The 25,167-nt window shown below is 38.2% G+C and overlaps 1 long non-coding RNA gene and 5 other non-coding genes across 10 annotated transcripts in view; all 6 read left to right on the forward strand.

Annotated features, from left to right (window-relative positions):
• The window catches only part of LOC124080362 (uncharacterized), a 104,017-nt gene that overhangs the window by 27,068 nt on the left and 51,782 nt on the right, over positions 1 to 25,167 (forward strand). For 3 of the 5 annotated variants that reach the window (XR_009225109.1, XR_009225110.1, XR_009225111.1), the window contains 6 exons: positions 2,183 to 2,273; positions 11,065 to 14,280; positions 14,534 to 14,602; positions 16,112 to 16,195; positions 19,258 to 19,311; positions 21,098 to 24,944. This is a non-coding gene — a long non-coding RNA (uncharacterized LOC124080362). The other 2 variants (XR_009225113.1, XR_009225112.1) reach the window with 2 other exon arrangements.
• LOC124080408 (small nucleolar RNA SNORD113/SNORD114 family) lies at positions 4,545 to 4,615 on the forward strand. The gene has a single exon (XR_006847690.1). It is a non-coding gene; the product is annotated as a small nucleolar RNA SNORD113/SNORD114 family (small nucleolar RNA).
• LOC124080411 (small nucleolar RNA SNORD113/SNORD114 family) lies at positions 11,778 to 11,853 on the forward strand. The gene has a single exon (XR_006847692.1). It is a non-coding gene; the product is annotated as a small nucleolar RNA SNORD113/SNORD114 family (small nucleolar RNA).
• Positions 14,813 to 14,887, forward strand: LOC124080409 (small nucleolar RNA SNORD113/SNORD114 family). Its single transcript, XR_006847691.1, has one exon. It is a non-coding gene; the product is annotated as a small nucleolar RNA SNORD113/SNORD114 family (small nucleolar RNA).
• LOC124080405 (small nucleolar RNA SNORD113/SNORD114 family) lies at positions 17,173 to 17,249 on the forward strand. Its single transcript, XR_006847687.1, has one exon. It is a non-coding gene; the product is annotated as a small nucleolar RNA SNORD113/SNORD114 family (small nucleolar RNA).
• Positions 19,838 to 19,911, forward strand: LOC124080406 (small nucleolar RNA SNORD113/SNORD114 family). The gene has a single exon (XR_006847688.1). It is a non-coding gene; the product is annotated as a small nucleolar RNA SNORD113/SNORD114 family (small nucleolar RNA).

The following is a 25,167-nucleotide window of genomic DNA, read 5'->3' on the forward strand; positions in this document are numbered from 1 at the left end:
TGACTTTAACTGCTCCTAAGAGAACAAAGGAATGTGTTTATATCTTGATCAGTTACACAAAAGAAGGGTCAAAATACCAAAGACCATGCTTATTACTGTTACACCCCAATGACTGACCAGATTAATAAATAGCACTTGAGGTTCCCACCAGCCCTTTGGGTAAAGTGCAGGAAAATGCATAATTAATTTGTTCCATGCATAATTATAGACACGGATAAATACATGAACCACTAGCCATGGAAATCAGAAAAACCTGTTCATCATTTGTGAGGCCATGCCATGAAATAAAGATTTACATTTATCCAATTTGGTACAAGTGAGGTCCATTAAAATCAATAAATTTAGTTCTCAAATTTATGGGTAGAGAGTGTGGAGACAGATGTTTATGATAGATAGGACTCTTATTCACATGGTGATATTTTATTATTCTGTTTAAAAATAAAAACTAAGTAAATCAATAGCTAAAAAGTACCCTTCAGGGAAATGATGAAATTATGAGATGACACGTTCGACTAATACTGCAAGATAAACTTCATTAAACTACCTGAGTGTAGGTTTTTTCTTTTGAAAGTTTATGTCTTACTTCACCAAATGAACATCCCCCAGTTGATTTAGTGATTCTCTCATGCTAAAGGTCTTGGTTCTCACCTCTGTAGGGAGGAAGAGAAGAGATTTATGTCAGTAATAGCTATAGTTTCATGTTCTTTGCTTGGGCGGTTGGTTTATCGTTATTGTCTGCATTTTTCAAAGTAATAAATGAATGTATTCATAAATAAGACTAACTAACATCAGCTGTGACCCCTGATGAGTTTGTGCTTAGATTTGGAATTGAGGGTTAACTGTATCCAATAAAAATGATGCCGGATGTTACATTACATTCATTGCTTCCTACTCTGTTTTATTTTTGCTTTGTGATTCACTGAAGTACTCCCCACTGGTAAAGGTTCTGACGATTAATTCCTTGAATGAGAAGCACAAAGGAGGATGGGCAATATTGTCAGTGTTCCTTATGGAGTGAGATGATGGTTCTGTGGCTATTGGTTGCATTATCTTTAAATAAAAAGGGGCCAAGTGTGGCTGGTATGGAGCTGCTAGAATGTCAGTTTATGTGTGCAAAACATGACGTCGTCTATTAGCTCCATGGGAAATAGGCACTTAAACAGTTATAAGTAGCATTCAAGGGATGTTGATTTTTGGACTTCCGATTTATGAGAATTTATCCTGTTTTTAGTGGATCATTGGATTAAAGAATAAGGAATGTATAAACAAAGGAAGAAGATTTTTATAGCAAGCCTTGAGCAATAGGTGTTCTGAGATGTGTAAATCAAGATTTCGATTGAATTCTGTAACTTAGAGGTCTCTTGGGAAATCTCTTCCTCTTTTGTGTGGTGGGGAGAATATACAAAAGTTAGAATAGTCGAAGTCCTGGGTAAAGTGTAGGGAAATGCATGATTGTTTCATTCCATGCATAATTATAGACACAGGTAAATACATGAGCCATTAGCCATGGAAATCAGAAAAACCTGTTGTTATTTGTGAGGCCAACCCATGAAATAAAGATTTACGTTTATCCAGTTCTTCAGGTTTGTGAATTGTATAGATCAAGATGTGTAAGTGCACAGTGCTGCTTTGCAAGTCTGCAGCAAACAAGCTATTATTCACTGTTATCATTTTCTGAAGCAATGAGTCTCATGAATGGATCAAGTCATTCTTAGTGTTTTCCCCAGAGGGCATGACTTACTCCATGGGAGTCCTTGTTGTTTTGTGGTTTGGTGCTGGGTAGCTGGTTGTTGGCTTTATTTGGAAAAGAAGCAAATCATTCATGTTAGAAATGATTGTTGGAGTAATTGCCTAATTGAAAGAAGGCCAAGAGTGGACTATAGTTGTGCATGTGATAGTTAATATTATTAATCTAATTCTGTCCACTGCCCACTATTTAAAAAGAAAAGGACCCAGTTGATGATATCTGTGAGCAATGAGATTATGGACAGATCCCGGTAATGTTAGTTGATGACATTATCTTACCTTGATTTTTATTCATTTTGTTGCATTATTAAAAGTGAAAGAATGAATGAGTTTATATCTTATTCCATTACTTAAAGTAAGGCATATCGTGAACTGGTGAGGAGCAGGGGTCTTGAAACAAAGTTATGATTAATACTTTTTTTTTTTTTTTGCATAGGAAGAAAAAAGAAATCTAGACTTATCCTACTTTGGAAAAAATGCCAAAAATCAGCAGTTGCATGAAGTGGTATTTCAATCCTGAACTACTGGTGGGTTTTATTCTTTCTTCTTTAAAAATTGAATAGAAGCAAATTATTATTTGAATAAAAAAATCATGAGTGAGTCAGTTAATGCATAAATTAGGGTAAATCCCGGATCAATGCTTCAAAGATACATTCTTAGCAACACACAAAAGATTAAAGAGGTTAGGGTCTTTATGTGGTTAGGAAGTATATAGGTGGATAATCGTGATAGTTTTATTTATTCTCTTGTGTTGGGTGGTAGATTTAAGTGTTTATTATATTAAAAATTAAACAGTAAATAAGCCAGTACATAAAATGTAGCACTATTCTTAAGTCAGTAATGAGAATGTGATAGGAACCAAGGCTCATGATCCATCTAATCCCTCACGACTCAAGTCTATTAAAAGGAGTTAAGTCTACCCTGTTCCATTTTTTATAAAATGTGCATTTTACTTTACAGAATAAGAAAACCATAGCTGATTTAATTATTCAGCCATAATAGAGACATTGGCTTTTTCTCTGTGGGTAAGGAGCTTAGAGACCATTACAGAGAGAACAGTCAAATTTTATGTGCTGGGTTTACGTGGTTCTTTTATCTCTAAATTATATCAAATAAGTGAATAAATGACTAAGTACATAGATAAAACTGTGTCGTGCATGAACCAATAGTGAAAACAAAACAAAGTTTGTGATGAATCCAATTTAGCACAACTTAGGGGGCTTTTATGCATTCTTAGAAGTTTTGAATATTAAAATTCAGTTTGTACCATCATTGATTTAATATTTCTTCAATCATAAATATTGAGACCATGAATTTGTTCAAGTGGGTAAAGACAAGAAGAGGGGATGTGGTGTGAGTTGAGATGGGGGTTCATGGATGTTCCTGGGCTAGTTTGAGCATCTGTCACCTGAAAGTCCAAAATCTGGAAGGCTCTTGATTCTGAAACTTTTTGAGCACAGCTGACCTCCTGTGATGGGTTGCAGTCAAAATGCAGACACACTAAAAATACTATTTAAAATTATTTTCAAGCCTTGCATATAGGATGTGTATGGAATATAAAGGAATTTCATGGTTAGACTGGGGTCCTATCCCTAGAATGTCTCATTACATATATGCAGATATTCCAAAACCAGAAAAAATCCAAAATCTTGAAACATTTCTGGTCCCAAGCATTTGTGGACAAGGGACACCCTACCTGTGTTGTGTTAGCTATCTGTTGCCATATAATGAATCATCCCGTGGCTTAATGGCTTAAAACATCAAAAATATCAATAAACTTTGATCTTTCGCTCAGTTTCTGTATAACAAGAATCCAGGAGAGGCTTACTGGGCAGTTGTGGCTTGTGGTCTCTTGTGAGGTTGCAGGTGAGACGTTAGGTGGAGTCACCTCTGCTGGGGACCTGATAGTGCTGTGGGGTCAGCTTCCTGGCTCACACACATGGCTGCTTGTTGGTGGGAGCCACATTCCCTCCTGCAGGGAGCTTTCCTTAGGACTCCCCTGAGCAGCCAGCCCAAGACAGAAAGGTGGAACCCTCCCTCAGAAGGTAGAGCCATCAGTCCTGCAGTGTCCTGTTTGTCAGAAAAGGCAATCAAAGATGCAGGTGGAGGATTTGACACGAGACTCTGTTCACCCTGGGGTCCCTGGTGCCATCTTGGAGGTTGCCTACTACATGTGCTATCTTTTTGGAGGGTACAAAGGGATGCTCGACCACTGAGCCACATCTCCAGTCCTGTTTTTTTTTTTTTTTGTATTTTATTTAGAGACAGGGTCCAACTGAGTTGTTTAGTGCCTCACTTTTTGCTGAGGCTGGCTTTGAACTTGTGATCCTCCTATCTCAGCCTCCTGACCCGCTGGGATTACAGGTGTGTGCCACTGTGCCTGGCAGTCATGTACTGTTTTTACCATGGAGACAGGTTACATAAAAGGAGGGCGAGCACAGACGAAGTATAGATGCAGGGTGACACAAAGCAAGGAAGTCGAGTGTCGGTTAACCCAGTAGAAGTATCTTGGTAATATTTAAGGATCTTGTTCAGAGGTTTATATTTCATGGATGTTGACTTTTTCAAAATTTTTTTTTAGTTATGAATTCTTCTTAGTTATGTAGGACAGTAGAATCCTTTTTGACAAAATTGTACAAGCATGGGAAAAATCGTATTCTGATTAGGACCCCCTGCTTGTGGGTGGGCACGATGGTGGGGTCCACCTAGGCATTTTCAGGGGTGTCGACTTTGTTAGCATTGACGACTAAGGAGTGAAGGGCAGAGGGATGGCCGAGTGAGGAAAGGTGTGCGGAGCCTGGACAATGATGAGTATTCTGGGGTGTCTGAATCAGTGATTTTGATTAAACCCTGTAACTCTGAGGTCCATTATGAGAGCTGCCTTTACTAATCCCTATGTGATAAATTGTCTCACAGCAGAAGGTAGGGACATTCAGGATTTTGTTCTCAGGCTACCAAGATTCATGGGTCTGGATGTTATTACTATAAGTACATTAATGAAAGAATAACAAGGAAAATACGTAAATGAGTGAAGACAAAGGATAACCATACACAGCTTTATTATGAGACTGCGTCATATATTTATTATTATTTTACATTTGAAGTGGTCAGTTCCAACACAAATTGATTAATTCTCATGCCTGTTTGGGTAAGGAGCAGCTAGAGATTAAATACTGAGAAATTAATGTTATTGTCTTACATTATGTAGGTTGTTGGTTGCTTGTTGAAAATAAGATCTACTTGGTTATATCTGGGAATAATAAACACATGGACAGCTGTTAATGCCATTCAGATTTCTTCCTTCCTTGTTTTTATTAATTTTTTGGCTGGGGATTGAAGCCCAGGACCTCATGCATGCTAAGTACCAGCACTCAGTTCCACCCCAGACCCACTTCAGACTTCTCCTGCCCTTTAATTCCATGCTCACAGATGCTGATGAGATTGTGAGTGAATTTATAAATATCTTCATCTTTCGGCCAATTATTTTGGAGAGGGTAAAGCAGTGCTTTCTAACCTTAGCAGTATTGATATTTTGATCTGGATTTTTTTTGTATGTGTGGTGTTGTTTAGTAACTCTTGGCTTTAGGATGTTAGTTTTCCCCCATCTTAATCTATACATTCAATGCAATCCCAATAAAAATCCCAGAAAATTGTTTCTGGGGATGTTAACTCATTCTAATTTTTTCATAGACAACAGACTCACAATTATCAACACAACATTGGAAGCTCAGTAGTGTTCCACTGGGTGCATGGACCATATTTCCCTTACCCATTCATCCATTGATGGACATTAGGTGGATTACATATGTTGTCTATTGGGAATAGTGCTGCCAAGAATAAAGAATTTTGTTAACAACCCCAAAATGATCTTGACCATCATTTTGTTGACTAAAGAGAAGGATAGACAGAGGTTAGTATTTTCAGGATTCATTTTTAGTGTGTTTGCATTTGTATATTGATATATTATTATAGTCAAATAAATAAAATTTTATAAAATAAGATAAAACACAGATCAATGAGAATGAGGTTTTATTAGAAGATGATAATTATTTGAGTTCCACCACTGATATTCAAAGGAAAATACCTAGCTTGCTGCCATTTTCTTAAAAAAATTTTTTAGATGTAGATGGACACATACCTTTATTTTATGTATTTATTTTTATGCGGTGCTGAGGATCGAACCCAGAGCCTCACTTGTGTTAAGCAAGTACTCTTCCGCTGAGCCACAACCCAAGACACATAGTTGGGCTGTTAGCCATCCCTTGAGGGAGTACTTTCCATTCATATCTCTGATCAGGACCTTCATGATTCAGTGCAGGGATAGTAAATGCAAAACGTGGACTATCCTCAGGATGAATTGGAATTGAAAAAAAAACAATCTTTAATATCTATAACTAAAACATACCAGGTTTTTGGCAAAGCAGACAACTGAGGAATCCCTGATTGAGCAGGTCCCATAATAACCATCTCATTATTAATGGCTCTTAAATCTTGCAATAATCTCCATTTACCAGATTTCTTTTTGATGACAAAAATGGGAGTATTATGGGGAGATACAGAAGGTTGTATATGTCCTTCTGCTAATTGTTGTTTGACCAGGTCATGGGCTGCTTGTATCTTTTCTTTAGTCAGGGGCCACTGAGGAACCCATACTGGTCTTTCTGATTTCCAAGTAATTTTTATTGTCTCAGTGGCCCTTTCTGAAAATCCAACCCATGTCTGTCTGTTCCTTGATCTATTTGTATTGGTGCTGCTATACCTTGTTCTTGTTTTTCTAATCTTTTTCCTTTCCTAAAACCTTGTCTAGTCATAATAGTGGGTGCATTTTGGTTGATGTTATTTGTTAATGTCAAACCTAATTGATCTAGGACATCTCGTCCCCATAAATTTACGGGAAGATGATCCAATACATATGGCTGTATAGTTCCTTCACATCCTTCAGGATCCTTCCAATCTAATACCATTGCACTTCTATGGGGATTAGTCGCCACTCCTAGGCCTCGAAGCGTTTGAGTGGCTTGTTGTAATGGCCAATGTTTTGGCCATTCTTGACGAGAGATGATGCTAAGGTCTGCACCTGTATCCAGTAGCCCATTAAATTCATGTCCTTGAATATTTAGTTTTAGCATGGGGCGAGAATCTAAATTTAAAGAAAGCATAGCCCAATCTACACCTGTGGAGCCTAATCCCTTGGAACCTCTTTCTACAGTACGACTGGAAAATTTATCATGTAGGCTGGGTATTATTAGTAACTGTGCTATTCTATCTCCTGGTGAAATTACTGATATACCCTTTGGAGAACTGGCTATAATTTTTATTTCACCTTCATAATCGGGATCAATTACCCCAGGACTTATCATAAGTCCTTTTAGAGTAGAAGAGCTGCGTCCCAATAATAAGCCTACTGTTCCTTTGGGAAGAGGTCCTTTCACCCCTGTGGGAATGATTTGAACTCCCATCTCTGGAGTTAGTACTGCTCTGGCAGAGGCACAGATGTCCAACCCTGCGCTCCCTCTGGTTTGTCTGATGAGGGATCTGATGGACAATGTGTCCTGGGCACTACCCTGATGGGGTTGCTGGGTTCCTCCAGTGCTCCGTATATTTGTGGTTTTGGGCCCCGGAGCATTGGGCCCCCCTGTCCGTTTTTTGGCAATGGAGCCTGATGCCTTTCTCCACGATATTGTGGATAAACACCTGGTCCTTGTTCATTTTTTGATAATGGAGTACCCTCTATGGTGGTTTGAGAACGGCATTCATTAGCCCAATGTCTCCCTCTACGGCATCGTGGGCAAATACCTGGTATTCTACTCCTTTGATACCTAGTTTTGTTAAACCCTCCTCCAATGGGGCAATTCCTTTTAAAATGTCCTGTTTGTTCACAATTGTAGCATGTTCTTGGCCTGGCATCTAAAGCCTGTTTTACTGCAGCTGCCACAATTTGCCCTTGTTCATTAATGTCTCTGGCATCTAAAGCCTGTTTTACTGCAGCTGCCACGACTTGCTCTTGTTCATTAATGTCTCTACATAATTTAATATATGTGTTTAAATCTTCATGTTTCCATGGTCTAATGATATCTCTGCACCAACGATTCGCTTGCTCATAAGCCAGGTGTTTTAGTAATGGCATTGCTTGTTCTGTATTCCCAAAAACTCTGGTAGCTGTTTGAATAAGCCTATCTACAAATTCAGCATAAGGTTCATTAGCTCCTTGTATTACCTTAGATAATTGACCTTGTAAACCTCCATGTCCTTGTAAAGTCTTCCATGCCTTAATTGCATCTGCAGCAATTTGTGCGTATACGCCAGGATCATATGCAATTTGTTGCTGCTGATCCTCATAAGGTCCCTTTCCTAACAACATATCTAGATTTCTCTGAGGATAACCAGCTGCTGCATTTCGCCTAGCCGTCTCCTTGCAAAATTCCTCATTGGCAACCTTCCATAACAGGTATTGTCCTCCATTTAGCACAGCTTTACACATATTAGCCCAATCTGCTGGCGTCATGTTCAAGTTGTTAATGGATTCGACCAAGCTTACAGTGAAGGGTGCTTGAGGACCATAGGTTGTTACAGCCTCTTTTAGCTGCTTCACTGTTTTGAAATTTAAAACTTGGTAAAATCGCTGCCCTCCTGCCTCAAATACAGGGCATGTTAATATTTGAGACCTTGTCTCAGGATCCCAACTATCAACTGCGGGGGTTGGGGGCCTCCCAGCATATGGAGGTGGCGCTGTTGGTTGGACACTTACGCCCTCTGGTGATAGAAAGGTGTTAGTAGCAGTCTCCTGTAGAGGTGGTGCTGTTGGTTGGACACTTACACCCTCTGGTGATAGAAAGGTGTTAGTAGCAGTCTCCTGTTGTAACTTTCCCCCTGATGGCTTTTTCTGTTTTACACTTTCTTTCTCTGTCTGACTAGCTTGAGAGGCCTTCTCTTTTACTTGAATCTTTTCCTCTGTCTGACTAACTTGAGAGACCTTCTCTTTTACTTGAATCATTATGTCTTCTCCTTCCTCTACCATTGTCTGAACTGAAGGCTTTGGACTAAGCAAACAAGATACGAATGTCCACAATGGCAATGTGCCAACTGGCAGAGTCCCTGGGCTTTTCTTTTCTATTCTTTTTAAATCTTCACCATGATGGTTCCATTGTGATACATTTAACAACTCCTCCTTAAAAAGCCATGGGCTACATTTTTGTATTGTATCAACGTATGCCCTGATTGTTCTTGATTTTACTGAGATGCCTCCTTCCTCTAACAATTTACTTAACACTCTTTCAGTTTGTTTTTTACTAATTTCTGATCCCATATTTCTACTATAATACAACCCAACAAGATGACGCCAAACAAAACCGAGACAGAATGAAATAAAAAGGGAACAACAAAAAGTCATTATAGCCTTTCTATCCTCCTGACATGGGCATCCGTCCTTTCTCCCTATCTGTTCCTCAGACGTAAATAGTTTTTCCTCAGATGTGAGCAGTTTTTCTTCCGTCTCACTCATCTCCAGGGACAGGCAACTTAAAACAAAAGTGAAACAAAATAACAAAAGAAGAATCTTAAAATGGCTACCCATCCTCTCGCCCTGCCCTCAGGGGCGAGCAGTTTCACTTACCCTCAGTCGCTCCCCGTGCGAGCCACCAAATGCCGCAGTCTGGCTGGGCACAATCAGGAGCCACTTGTCAAAAGAAACTAACTTTATTTTTAGAACCACACACGACAAACAAAATAGTCTCTCAGGAAAAACCCTCAGAGCCTCAACTGCCACCACCGGCTTTCCCCAAGCCTCTCTCTCCACCACAAGCTTCTCCCCACCTCCCACAATCCTCCTGCTCTTGAGGCCGATTGGCTGGGTCACGTGGGCGGAGCCAAAAAAGTCCCCCAATGAGCAGCTCCGTGGTCTGAAAGGGCAGGGAAACAGCCCAATGAGCATCACCGCAGAGGAGCCAATCAGCTAGATGTTGCTGGGGCCGAGGAGCCAATCAGCTAGATGTTGCTGGGGCCGCTGTGAGCCAATCATCAGCCAGCAGCTGGAAGTTTGCTGGCAGCTGGAAGTTTGCTGGGGCCCCTTTGGCTGTGGCTCTCAACACCCTACTGCCATCTTTTTTTTAAATTTTTTTTTTTTGAGAGAGAGAGAGAGATTTATATATATATATATATATATATATATATATATATATATATATATTTTAGTTTTCGGTGGACACAACATCTTTATTTTATTTGTATGTGGTGCTGAGGATCGAACCCAGTGCCCCGTGCATGCCAGGCAAGCGCGTTACCGCTTGAGCCACATCCCCAGCCCGCTATTGCCATTTTTAAAAAACAAAATATTTATTTTTTTAGTTGTACATTACCTATATTTCACCTATTTATTTTTATGTGGTTCTGAGGAACAAACTCAGGGTCTTGCATATGGGAGGCAGGCACTCTACCATAAGCAACCACCCTTTTTGCCACTTTTACAGAGGACTTTTTATTTTTATTTTTTTAATACCAGGGATTGAATTCAGGGGCACTAGACCACTGAGCGACATCCCCAGCCCTTTTATTGTATTTTACTTAGAGACAGGGTCTCACTGAGTTGCTTAGTGCCTCAACATCTCTAAGACTGGCTTTGAACTTGAGATCCTCCTGCCTCAGCCTCCCAAGTCACTGGGATTACAGGTGTGCATCATGGCACCTGGCCTACTGCCATTTTTTATAAGGTACATGTAGATTATTGCACAGGGACTTTTTTCAGTTGTGAATTACTGGCTCAGTTACAATTTTGGTTATTCTTTAGATCATAAACAGCGAATCATCCAAGAGTAATCATCATTCCACTTTCGGTGGCCTATGCATAATTCTATCTTACAACATCTTAATTTATTGACTCATCTAATTACAGGTGGCACACACCTGTAATCCCAGCAGCTTGGGAGGCTGAGACAGAAGGATCACACGTTAAAAGCAATGGCGAGGCACTAAGCAACTCAGAACCTGTCTCTAGATAAAATACAAAATAGGGCTGGGGATGTCAGTCAGTGGTTGAGTGTCCCTGAGTTCAATTCCCAGTACCGAAAAAAGAAAGAAAGAAGTAGGTGAATATTTACCCCACAAGGCAGTGCTTACCTGTGTGAGTCGGGTATTTACACAACAGGTGTTGGTCATAGGGGTAGATCTTATTTTTGGGTGACAGATGCAACAGTGGTGATAACATTATTTCAAAGCAAAAATAAAATACTGAATTAATTGTAAAGGACCACTGTTCACTACTATGTAGTTCCACATAACACCTTGCAGAATCTAAGTCAGGCTAAGTCTATGTTTCTCCCACAGGGACCATTGGAGAGTGGCTTATTCCTGAGAAACAAAGCCTGGGTGGTTGGCTCTGTGGGTAACGAACATAGAGAACAATGTAAGTGAGACCTCACCCTCCTGTCCTTGCCTGTGCTGCTTTTTTACTGTGTTTAGTGGTTGTGCAAAGGAACCCATGTGCACAAGAGAAAGAAACATCACCAAGAACGGACCGGTGATGGGAATATGTCCCGAACCAAAAAATAGGTTTAATCTAATTTGATGCAATGAAGGTGACTTTATTTTCATTTTTAATTTTGGAGGTGACTTTTAAAAGGTAGTAGTTGTTTCGGTTATTTTCAGAGCTGTTTAGCTTTGTAGCTTACTTTCCACCACACATGATTGGAACATTTCCCTGTCTGTGTGGTACTGACTGAGGCGTCTGCCCATGGCAACTGGGGAGATGGGGAAGACGTTGCGAGTAGAGCAAGATGGTGGTTTCATGGCTTTTCATTAAACCACCTTTGAAAGTGGGCAAACTGAGTCCAAGAAGGTCACGGAGGACCCGTGGCCCCTGCAGATCTTGGTGTGCAGCACAGACGCCAGTAGGTCACACATGTTCCCTGAGGTCCAATGTTAAAGGGCTCTTGTCTATGAGGAGAGGGTGGCTCCCATGGAGGTCCTGTTGCTAAAACATTGTGATTGTATTGTTGTTAATTAATTAATTAATCAATAAACAAAGGAAGAAAATGTGCTGGACCTGTGATGAGTACCATGGGGTATCTGAAACAGGATATTTTGATTAAACCCATATGTATCTCTGAGGTCCACAGAGAGAGACATAATCATTCCTCCTTTGGACGTGAGTTAAGGTAAGGTAATGTTTCCTTGGTTTGGGGGATATATTCCCCCCACACTTTTTTTAGTACAGTGCTAGTTAGATCAAGCCCAGCAACTGCTCCACCACTGAGCTACACCCTCAGCCCAGATTTTACTTTTTGTTTAAATTATAAAGTCAGCCTGTTAATTTTAAAAAGTCTGAAAAAAGAAGGCAAATTATGCAATTATTATGAAGGAATGTCATGCCACATGGATTATTAAAACGTGTCTGAGTCTCCCAAAAGATTTATAGTCAAGGCTCTTGCCATTTTGGTGAAGGTACAGGTGGTCATTTGTATACAGAAGCTTGTGATCAGTTGTGGTGATGGTTACTGATTGATTGTTTTGTTAAGGAAACAAAGTGCATATTCATATAAATTGTTGGTAAATAACCACATAATTGTCAGGCAAACAGGGTCAATGATCCAACCATTCATCTTTTCACTTTTACTAATTTTTATTAAAACAACATAAAACCAAATGGATCTGTTATCCTGAGTTCAATGTCTGTGGACATGTAAATACTATTTTGTGTCATGGCCCGGTGCTGTGACATTACAGATTATAGTGTCTTGATATTTGAAAAGCAAGGCATGATTTTTTTCTTAATTTTCAGTTATACATGACAGCAGAATTTATTTTGATATGACTATACAAGCATGGGATCTATCTTATTCTAGTTAGGATCCCATTCTTATGAATATACATGATTTTATGACTTTATTTATTTTTTTTAAGTCAGCAAACTGGACCAATTAGGAACAAGTCATGAGGATTCCGATCCCTGTTTTTTTTTTTTCCATGACATTAAACAGGGTCTCTTGTATTTTTTAGAAAGATGTACATGGAGTTTTAATCTGGTTCTTTAAAGCATGAGGACATTTTTAAAAGTAGGCTTTCTTTCCCCACTGTAGAACGCAAACCACAGTGGAGATGTTATTGCTCTATGATCAGTAACCATCATTGTTACTTCTCTACAAGGAGCATAAAGACCCAAGTGAGGAAGCCTCAGAATGGCTGTTCTGGGCACAGATGGCCTTCCTCCTTCAAGGGAACCCACTAAATTATTTCAATAAAATAATTGTTGATTGGAATGTGTCATGAACCAAAAATTACAAGTAATTTAACTCATTCCCACTAAGGACCAAGACTGAAGAGATGGAGGGCACTTCACATATTTAACTTTCTACTTTATGTCTCTTCCAACCGTGACCTAGTGTAGTCCCTTATTTACAAACGTTGCTAACTCCTTGTGGCAGGAGTGCTTTGAAAGGTAATTTTGAAGGGCATGTACTTTGTTATTAGGTCCATGGCTGCTGGTTTCACCAGCCAATCAGAAGTTAGGATTGACATGAAGCATGTTGTGCTGATTGGTCCGTATGTTGGACCAGGGGCTCACTGTGATAAGATGTCTTATCTCTTTGCTCTCAGTGAAGGGGAACAGTGAACAGATTTTGGTTTCATTAAACTCATTTGTTCTTGGTCTTCTTGTCATTATGGGGTTCTGAATGTATAATTATTATTCATGAATCAGAGAATGGTTGAACTGGTTCAAGGAGGGATAAATGCTTGAAGAGATGGAACGCCAATGGATCAATGGTGAGCATTGGTTGAGGTGTCCACATCAACCTTCTGATGAAGCCCTCTGTGTTAACTCGGGTTTGTTACAGAATAAGAAGCAGCTAATATGTTCTGTAGAAATTACCTAAGAGCAGAAGTTAGGAAAATTCAATAAACTTGGCCCTGGGATTTTGTGGTTTGAAGATATGGAATGTATTATACCAAGCAAATCAATACCTTCGTGAGTTGAGAAATATACATGAAAGATTAACAGACCTATTCACAGAGCAATTAGTAGAGGACAATAAAACAAATATTATTAGCATTATTACTTGCCATAAAGAAGGGCAATTATTAATCTGAAGTAAAATGAACAGACGGAGTCTATAATGCTTTATTTTAATGTGGAGCATAATACTGATAGTTACAAGACTTTTTTTTTTCAATTTGCTTCTTTTTTTTTTAATTAAGAAAAGGGAAAGTGTTTGTATCAACCAGTAATCCTCTGAATACCCATCTACTTACTAGATGTTTATCTAGGCAGGTATTTGTAATTGTTATAGATCTTTTTTGGGGGATGGGTGGTGTACTCAATAGTATTTATCACATTATTTAAAATTAAAAGTTCAATACTGACTAATGAAAAATTGCGTTTTGAGTCAAAGTTTATTGCTACCTAGTTCTGCTTGAATAATCCATTAAAAATAAATCTAAATCTATTCTAAATCTTTTTCCTCCCCAGAGTGAACACCAGGCAGCTGATTTAATCATTTAATCAAGAATTATTGTCCTGAATGAGGAGCAGAGATGCTGATAAAGGTAAGCCCCTTGGTTTATAATCTCTGCTTGGCTCATTTTTTTTCATGGTTATTAGCTAAAGAATTTCAAAGTAATAAATGTCTTCATACATAAAATAAGTAAAACTCTCCAAATATGGAGCAGTAATGGAATGTGTTAGGAACATATTCCACATTAACACAACTGAAGTTATTTTAAAAAAAACAGAAATTATTTAAATTATTCTCAGAACAGTTTAATATTATTCTTCATTCTGTACCATAATTGATTTCAGCATTCCCACATGTGTGGAGATCCTGGCTGGTACTGCCTTTGGGACCGTCCACAAGAACATGGATGATCTGTGAGTGTCTCAGGTGATGGAGGACAGTAGGGTCATTAGTTTTCACTGAGCCATCTTTGCATATGGACAGATTAAATAAAATAAAACCTTTGAGTGCTGTTGAAGAACTTTAATCACAGTTTAAAGGAATAAGAGCCTAAAAACGCATAAGATCTTTTCTTGAGGATTTTGTGACTGTGTTGTTATTTGTGAGTAGAGATGGACCAGAGATGGACCCGTGATGAATGGCATGGGGTTTCTGACACGAGGACAGTGATTAAACCCATCTGCAACTCTGAGGTCCATTGCCAAGCGGCAGGCACCGGTATTTATCCCTGGGAGGGAGAAGCATCTGTGTAGTCTTCTTCTTTTGGTTTGGGCGTTTGAATGACATTATCATAACCAAGCTAGCCATGAATGGATGTCAATGAGTGAAGAATAAGAAATATATGTATGTAATTATTTTTTAAGACATATAATGAAACATGGGCCATTATTAAAACCATTTTGAGATTCTTAGTCCCAATTAATTAATAGTTGAGGCTGTTTGCCCTCTCAGACCATATAGTCATCTGAATATAAAGAGGCGTGATTTTGTTCTGTGCCCATTGATCATTTTATTAAGAAAGAAGGAATGCATTTACATAAATGAATCGTTGATTGAATGTTTGAGTGAGAGAGCATGGAGCAATGATGAGACTTTTATTCAACTGCATGTACAATTAATGCAAATTTTCTGTGCAGTTTTACTTAAGCAAACAAATTGAACCAATTTGCTACTCTTTGGGGTAATTACACAAGAAAAATGTAAATATTATTCAGGGTACTTATCTGGTGTAGGTGGGCTCACATATAATGAATTATAATGCTAATTCATAAATTTGTGTCTTAATTTTTGAAAATGTTACTAATCAAAGTGCCAATGGAAAACATGCAGTTGTGTATAAAGATCCTGATCATCTTATTATTCAAGCTTGTATTCATATTCAAGGCAAAGATTTCTAGACCTTTCCATTTGCTATATTAGTGTTTCAGTTCTATTTTGATGGTTGTTTAAACTTCAAAGCTCTCTTAGACAATTATCACATGAGTAAATAGAGATATTAGTGAATTAATAAGTATATTAAAGGGGTTCACCTTGGACGATTGGCAAGATTGTGTCATGAATTGAATCTCCAGTGGATCCAGTTTTGCACAAAATTCAACAAAATGAGGATCTTGCTCTTGCCCATGTGGGTAGCAATAACAGACTGGCAATCCTAATAGTTATTTCTGTTGTTTTCAATGCTGGATTCAATGGTGTTCATTATATTATTTACACCAAAATACATTATATTAGTTAATAAAGTATTGTCCTCTCTTCTAAATCACAGAAGTTAATAAATATAAAGTACTCCTCTCTTCCCAAATGTTTAGTATAGAACACAAACCAAGGTTTATGGTTAATTGATTACTACACAAGTATGGTCCATTTAAAACAATTTAATCCAACTATTCAATCCATTTGAATACTTGCTTTTTATCCTCCAGGTGAACACATTCACCTATTCAATCACTGTCTTCCTGTGAAGACCTGGCCTTTCCTCTCTTTGGATAAGAAGAGAAGATGTCAACGTAAGTAAAGATCGAAGTTCATGTTCTTGCTGATGGTAGGGCTTAATCATATATTCACTGAATTATTTCAAAGGGATCAGTTCAAAAAGTGGTCATGTCTTGACCAGTGGTGGAAATCATTATACATTAAGAATCATGTTTAATCCAATTCAGAACAATTGAATTTCTTAGAACAAAAAGATGAAAGGCATTTCTGTCATGTTAAGGATTTTTTAATACGTGACTCTGTTTTTATAGCCCAGTGGATTTAACACTTCTCCAGTGATATTGTTGTAGACTCTTAATTCATTGAGGTGAGAAGAGGAGGAAATGGAGACTCTGACCTTTTCCTTAGCTGTGGTATAAGATGGCAGTTCATTGCGTCATCTTGAAAATATGGATGCACTTTAAATGAAGGTGGCCCAACCATGTGTTAGAGTCTGTAAACAAGTCAAAATAACACCTGGCATTTTGCCAGGGGAATGTTAGAGTTTGTAAACAAGTCTGGATGGTGCCTGGCAAAATGCCAGAGGGAGTGGTTTGAGAAGTAACAAAAGCGAGCCATTAAGTGTGGAGATTCCTTATTGGTTGACTGATGTATCTAGTTTATGCTAATTAGGTAAGCTGTGTGGAATGTATAAATACTGCTCCTGTCCTGCAATAAACGGTTCCTACTCCTGCTGTATCAACGTACACAAGTTATTCGTCACCCCCCCCCCCCCCCCCCCCCCCCCCCGGTTATTTTGCTGCAGCTGGACTGCGGCACCATGGACCAGTGACTAATAGCAAATTGACGTGGTGCTAGGAGGTGGATTAGTTCATATCCGCATGTCTGGAGATTGCAGAGATTTAGGTCCTCAGCTCTGTGGGGGTGTGAACTTTGACAGCCATATTTGTATCTTCAGAGCCCTTAATTCATGGCTGTTGATCATATTATTGGGGAATCAATGAATAAATCAGGAATATTAACATTGAATAAAAGCATAGAATACCAAGTCTGGATCAATGATGAGTGTGCGTGGGGCATCTGAATCAAATATTTTGATTAAACCCAGTCTGTAACTCTGAGGTCTGCTCTGTCTATAACATTACAATTCACTGTTTAAAAGAAATGTGCTTATAGACATTAGAAATATCTGCGGGAACATGTTTTTGTTTTTGTTTTGACACTGGGGATTGAACCCGGGGCACTTTACCACTGAGTTACACTCCCAGCCCTTTCTTTAAAAATGTTTTATTTTGAGGCAGGGTCTCCCTAAGTTGCTGAGGCCTTCACATCCTCCTGCCTCAGCCTTCTGAGTTGCTGGGATTATAGGCACGTCCTACTGCACCTGGCAGAGGGAATGCATTTTTGCTCTTTTGTTTTTCATAGGTTTATACTGCGCTATTTTAAGTAAATCAATGCCTGAATAAAGACAAGGAGGGCCATAACTCATATAATATGAGGGGAACAAATTAATCAAGGATTGTTCATTTCTGAAATTTTGAGTTTCAGTAAAGTGGGTGTTGACAGAGTTGCTCTCTGTGTTTTTGTTTTGGACTAGTGGTGAGTTGCTCATTGCATTTCTTATTTTTAGAAGTGGCATACAGTTTATATAATTAAATTATATATTTGACATAATAACATTTATTATGTTGTAATCATATTTACTATGTCATATTTATTATTATGTCATAATAACAATATATTTATTATGTCAAATACATTGAATTGTTATTATGGAATATGCGTATCAATTAACTAATAAAATTTGTATGTATATTCCATAATAACAATACAACTAATAGTTGTGCTGAATTCATCAATGTAGTAATAACTGGATATAATTAAATAACTTGATATAATTAAAAACTGAAATACTATGACGAGATAGTTATTGAAATGTGGAAAAAGCTTAAGCAAGAAAAGTTTGAGTATGAACATAATTACTACAAATCCTCTTATTCAATGATTTGTATTTAGAAGAAAATTATAAATGCATTTTTGTATGATTTCTGGTAATAAGTGAGTGTATAAACAGACGCTTGCCCATTGCTCTCAGGGCTTATAAATACCGTTGCTATTTTTACAAATGAGTAAAAGAATAACATCACAATTCACTATTTAAAAGAAGGACCACTAAAAGACATATATGGTTTGTGAAGTGGCATCTTTTATTATGTGGACCCTCTTGAAATTCAGGTGCACAAGGCTGAGGCCCCTGCACCTTGATGGAAGGGTGGTATAGACCTTACTCTGCAGATGCAACTTGCCATTCGCATGCAAATTCAAATTACTTAAAAATAAAGATTCGGTTCCTCAGTCACACCGGCCACTTTCCAAGTCACGTGTGGATAATGGTACCATATTAGATGATACTGATAGAGAACATCTGTTATCCCTGTTCCCTTGGGGGAGAGAGGGACAGTAGAGACAAGTGGCAGGAAATGGTGCTCAGTTTTAGGTAATAAATATTATTATTCATTATTGTTAAATTAATAAACCAGTAAATATAGGAATTAAATTACAGTGTGGCCCATTGACCAGATTGTGTCATGAAACATGAATTTAAATTCATTCTATTTTGCAAAATTTTTCTTCATTAAAAAAATTCTCTGGACTTGCTGGATATGGTGGTGCACACCAGTTATCCCAGCGACTCAGGAAGTTGAGGCAGGAGGATTGTAAAAGGGAGGCCAGTCTCAGCAATTTTACAAGACCTGCAGTAACTTAGGAAGATTCTGTCTCAAAAATAAAGGTCTAGGGATGTAGCGCAGTGGTAAAGCACCCCAGAATTCAATTTCCAGCTTCCCTCCAACCCCAGTAATCTGGTCTTTTTTGCTGTAAGGTAAGATTATCTAGATATATATTAATCATCTTTTTTGGGGGGGTGATAGAGTCAAAAAATTATGTGGTATCTTTTCATACTAAAGTACTTCAGTAGATGAAGATAATATCACTGTTGGATTGATGATAATTGTGTGATATAAGCCAATGATTGTGATTAATCAAATAATGCAGAACTAACCTTTATTTAAAAATATTAAAATTTTATACTTTTCATTTTCTTGGAACTCTGTCTTTTCCTCCTGAATGAGCACAGCACCTTGGATTTGGTCATTCTTCATGATGAAGACCTTGACAGTTGCTTCCATGGGTAAGGAGCCATGTTAGTAACAATCGCAGTCTCCATTCTCTGTTCATATGTGGCCACTGAAGTATAGGACCAAAGATCTTGCACAAAAATTAAACATAGGAAGTATGGACCTGTCGTAGAGATGTGTGAAAGGACAGCTCAACTTAAAAAAAGAAACTTAAGAAATGAAGTGGAAGGAATTTAATCTCCAGAGCTGTGTGACATTCTGCATTGTTCCCGAACTGTGGTTGATTGAGGAACTTCCACAGTGGTGGAGGGCACATCACTTGTGTCCTAGTTGTTGGGGATTTTGATTATTCATTATACCCTCTTTAAGAAAAAAAAAAAAAGAACACATTCAATGAATGTGGCCCTCATGGGCCAGATTCACTGAATAGGTCATGAGAACGGCTCTGAGCTCCTGTATGTACACCTTGTGGGGCTGAGTGTAGGGACATATCGTAGTCATATCAAGGGTCTTTTCTTTTGAGCCTGTGACTCATGAGGAAGTAAAGGAATAAGAGAATGAAGAAGGAGAGAGCCGAGTCTGGCCAGTGATGAGATTGGAGGGTGTCTGAATCAAAGATTTTGATTAAAGCCATCTGGAACTCTGAGGTCCGATGTATACACTAGTTTCCCATTTTTCTCGATATCTTGATCAGCAGAGTACACATTTTATGGAAATAGACTGGGTTTATAAGTAATTCAGTGCATGAATAAATAAAGGAATGTAGAGATAGGCAAATCTAAAGAGAGCCCAGCGTGGTTCAGTTCTGTGATGCACCGTGCATTATTATTGCATGTTTCTGGAGTACTGAACTCCAATGCTACATATGAATAAAGGTGGTTGCTTTTTTGGAAAGAAGTATGTGACAGGTGTATGTAAGACTTTATATAATATTTTGATGTAAAGGGTTTGTTTCCTAATTATTTTTGATTAGCAAAAGGAAAATTATATAAATAGTAGATGAAGTAGTAATGTAATTGGCGAAATGAATGAGCATTGTTCACCTTGAGGATATACCAATGAAAAGAATTATTATTAATCCAACTATGAATTATATTATAAATAAGCAAAACATCTTTTTTTTTAATTCCTATTTTCATGTGCTAATTGTACACACTGTAAGTTGCCCAGGCTGATCTTGAAGTTGTGATTCTCCTGTCTCAGCCTCTAGAGTAGCTGGGTTTTAGGTATGAGCCCCCACACCTGGCTCATAGCTAAGTTTTTAAAAGTGGGCAGAACATGGCCAAGGAAGAAGTGAATCAATCAGGTGTGGGAGTGTAGGTCCTTGACCATGAAAGTCAGCTCTGTTCTGGGTTGGTCCTGAGTTGACCCCTGTGTGTATGTGTGCCTGTTGTGTGTTTGGGAATAGATGAGTGAACATTCTATCAGCAAACAAATAAAACAGTGAATGATAACATTGTAGGGTCAAATGCAGATTATTGGTGAGGACTGACAATGAATCATGAATTTAAATTCATCTATTTATTTAAAAGACTACTTAAAAAAAAAAGAGAGATTATCTGTGGGCTGGGGTCAGTAAACATATGTGTGCAAAAGTGTTAGTTCTTACTTTTGATTGATGAATTTAATAATGTTCATTCTATTATTTGAAATTAATAGGCCAGTAAATAAAATAAATGAAAAGTTCTTTTTCTATAAAGTAAATAAATAGAAGTCCTTCAATGGTGGAAACTGAACTCAAATCTAGAATGTGGTTAGCCTACTGTGCAAGTCAATGTCTTTTAAAATATCTGACCCTGTACTGTTTATTCTTTTAAACATTGGTATTTGATGCCACAGAATGAAGACCACAGCTGATTTATTTAGTCTCTGCTGTCGAAGATCTTAGCTGTTGCCTTTGTGAGTAAGAAACCTAATGACTAAAGTAAGTAAAAGCTCAAGTTTTGTCAATTTGCTTGATATTTTCATTAGTTGCTTATTGAATTGCTTGAATTAAGCCATATATGGAAAAAGGACATGTGTTATGAAACTCAGATTCGTCCGATTAAGCACAGTTGTAGTTAAAGCATAGAAGATATTCCACTCATTTTCAGAGCTAATCATTCATCTAATTTCTGCTCTACATTTAATTCAAAATTTATCCAGTCACAAAATCTAGGGTCGCCATGTCCAATAGGGTTGCCCCATCCGTCCGTGGCTGTCTGTATTTTAAATGATGGGAATTTTAGGAATTCTTGTGTTCAGTTGCTATAGTCCTCTTGGTCGCTGCCTGGGGTTGTGGGGCAGTTGGTAGCACGTGTCCGTCATCATACAAACTCCCTGAGGAAGAGCACAGGGGAAGGTGAGAGACAGACAGGACAGGTTGGCCAGGAGCAGGACGCTTGCTCCACCCAGGGCCACTCTGTCAAGAGGTCCTGTGGAGGGAGGAGGCCTTATCTGTAGGGAAACAACCTGTAACCAGATCCTGGTAGCAATCCAGGTTATTGTTCTTGGCTTTTAAAAAACATTCATGATTATTGATGTTTTTTACTCTAGTGAAGCTGTGCATAGATCTATAAATAAAGACAGAAATTAAGAACAAGATTGCTATCCTGAATCAATGATGAGCAGTACCCTGGGTGTCTGCATCAAGGATTTTTGACTAAACCCTATGCCTGGGAGGTTCATTGCAATAAGATTGAGATTTGTTATCTCTATAAGAAATGAGCTGATTCTAGGAGTTAAAAATAATAGGGATAGTGTTTTGGGGGCTTCTGAGTGTGGAATATATTGTTTTCAGTAGAGCAGGTCATAAATAAACCAAGAAACCTATAAATGAGAGAGAATGGATGACTCCCATTTAAGCATGGGGGTTGATAAGGCAACAAGAGGACAGTTCCAGGGACATAGGTGATCAGAGCCACCCCTCTTGGTGAAGGAGCATTGAGATAGGTGGATGCTAGACACTGTTTTGTTCTAATTATGTTTTATTTTTTAAAAAGGCAAAATATTTACTTAATTTCATTATTGATTAATTGAAAGAGGGCATAGGTCGGGATCTATGTTGAGAGCCTGTCACATGGCCAGTTCTGATTAATACAGTGATCTGCACTGTGCTTAACGTCAGTTCTTGGGTTTAATTAAAAAAAATAATAAAAAAATGATCGGATCTTTTTTTTCTGTGTCTAATGAGCATCTAGACAGGCATTAATATTGTGCAGTTCCTGTGGAGTCACAGATATATAATGGTCTCATTATGAACTTGAAAAACAGTAAGTTAATGCCGCAGTTAATCATTTAAAAGGAAGCAAATCATGGACCAAGGAGGACCCAGGTTCTAAAACAGGGAGATGGATCAGTGTAGTTCCCCACGCACTCCAGATAGTTAAAATAGACTTAGGACCTTGCATTTTTGGAATGATGGCTATATTTATGAATTTAAATAGAATTTCCCTTTTTTGGCTTGTTGATACAATGTCCTTAAATATGGAATAGCTAAATGACACCATGTGTACCTAGAGAGGTCCTGTGTGTTCATGTGCATGTGGATATAGCTGAGTGTGCCTCCATCCACATCCTGTACCAGGGTTCATTCAGAAGATTCAGCACTTCCCTGCATGGGTAGAGGCATGCAAATAGACATATGTGATAGTTCTTATTCTTTTGTCCGTTGCTCATTATAGTATATTTAATATTCGCCCAATCGGTGAGTCCACAGGGATGCCATAGGTATGTTTAAATGTATGACAAGCACTGAGTTTTATGCTGATCAAATATTGATTTGAACTGAAATAGAAAAAAAAATCCCTCTATCTATCTAATCTGCTCTTTTTCTGTTTCTATTCTGCAGAATGGATGCACAGAGATACAATCTTTCTCTAGCGAGGAAGGTTTTGGTTGTTATCCTTTTGAGTAATGAGGTTAGAAATCTATGTAAGTAATAGATTAATTGATTCTGGTTTTATGGTTTATCATGGACGTTAATTCTGTCATTGAGAGGGAATAAGTGGGTACGTATACAAGTGAAATGAATGAAGGTCAGACGTGGACTAATTCATCATATCTTTGGTCCATTAAAGAGAAAGAAGCAAGACCATTCTATTTTCATACTCAATTTATTCGTGAATTAATTAATGTAACATTCATTATTCTGTTTTATTTCTGAGTGTCAGTTGATTTATTCTCCCTCTGCTTATGAAGACATAGTTTAGTCACATTCCAAAATGTAAGATATCGTCAGCACTGTATGTGTGGAGTAAAAGGATGGGTTCATGCTCGTTTTTGTCATCTCCTTAAAAATGGGTGAAGTAGCTAAAAGATGATCCAACCCTGACCTGTATGGGATTAACATAAAGCAAGTGTGCTTGCTCTTAATTACTAGTCTACAAAACTAAGTCTGTCACTCAAAGAGAACTATCTACTTTCTCTGTGAGAAATGGACTTTGGACAGGTATTAAGCACACCTTTCTTTCTTTTGTGTTACTGAAGATTGTACCCAGGGCTTTGCACATGCTACGTAAGTACTCTACCCCTGAGCATAGCCCCAGCCCTGTAAGAAACTTCAGTTTCTTATTATTGTGTTTTGTGAACCATAAGTATTGATTATATTTTAGTGGATTCTTGAGCCGGGAGCAAATGTATGAATGAAAGATGACGAAGAATGCTAAGCAAGGAGCATGCTGGGTTTTTGTTGGCTTTGAACCAAGGGTTTTGGGTAGTCCAAATTTGGTCAGTGCCAAATCAGTATTTTCCATTCCCACGACGACCCCTCTGGCTTAGAAACATATAAACATATCCTAGTAATAGGCATTGTTCTTATTATTCTAATAGGGTAATTTGGTAGTTGTTCAATTTAATACAAAAAAAAAGGAAAAGAAAAAATGTTAAATAAATAAATGAAAATAAGCAAAAAACGACCAAATGGCATAGGAAGTCTGGGTTATGTAACAAGGATGATGGTTCATCCTGTTCGATGCAACCTCTACCCAATATAGGAGACACAGGCTGCCTGTGCCTTGGACATTACACATGCAGGGAGAAGCACTCATTTATTTTACTTCTGCATTGCTGGTTTGTTTACTCTATTGATTTTTTTTAAGCAATGTGGATGCATGATCAAATTAATCCATGAGGAAGTACATATAGAATAAATACATATGTTCAGCAACTTATGCATACATCCACAGGGGTAATCAAGGCCCATTGGTGAGGCTATCAAACAGTCATTTAAATTAATTATATTGGAGAATATTCTATTTTTAAAGTAGACATACATTGTGATCTACATAGGATGGGGCATAGAAACAGCAGCTCCTAGTAGATGTAGCACTTTTCCTTGTGTTTGCTGATCAGTTAATCATTTTCATCATACAATTAAAAAGTAAATCTGAGAAGGTCCTAAGTGAATCATAAACCACCAGTGACAAAACTCTTGTCACATCTCAAGGACTTTAATTAGTTTAGTCATACATGACATCCACAACACGGAAAACAACCACAGAGTTTCCTTCCTTCTGACATCGGTTTTCTGTTCCGCAGCCTAAACGCCTGACAGCTGGTTTCATCAGTCTCTGGTGATGGAGGCTTGGATATGTGCCAGTGTGACGTGGAGTGCAGAGGCTGACCCCAGGAACTGTCAACGTTCTCCCATCCGAACACAGGCCCCTGTCATGAGGTTCTGAGTTAGAGAGTTGTGATTTTTATCATTGTAAGTTGATTCATTTCACAACCAATAAGCAAATCTATAAATAAATTATAGAGGACGAAGCATTGTCCAACTCTGAATCCATGTGTTTAGGCAAGAAGTCCTGGGACTGATATTTAAGGATGCCTCGTTAAATATCTTTAAGGTAGTGACTAGAAGGAATAGTCCATGTTATTTTTCTGGGTTAGCTCAAGTTTGACAGCGTTATTTTTAACATAGAGGGAAT

Source organism: Marmota monax, unplaced genomic scaffold (assembly GCF_021218885.2).
Source record: "Marmota monax isolate L192 unplaced genomic scaffold, Marmota_monax_Labrador192_F-V1.1 WCK01_AAM20220418_F8-fsc00183, whole genome shotgun sequence".
Taxonomy (NCBI): domain Eukaryota; kingdom Metazoa; phylum Chordata; class Mammalia; order Rodentia; family Sciuridae; genus Marmota; species Marmota monax.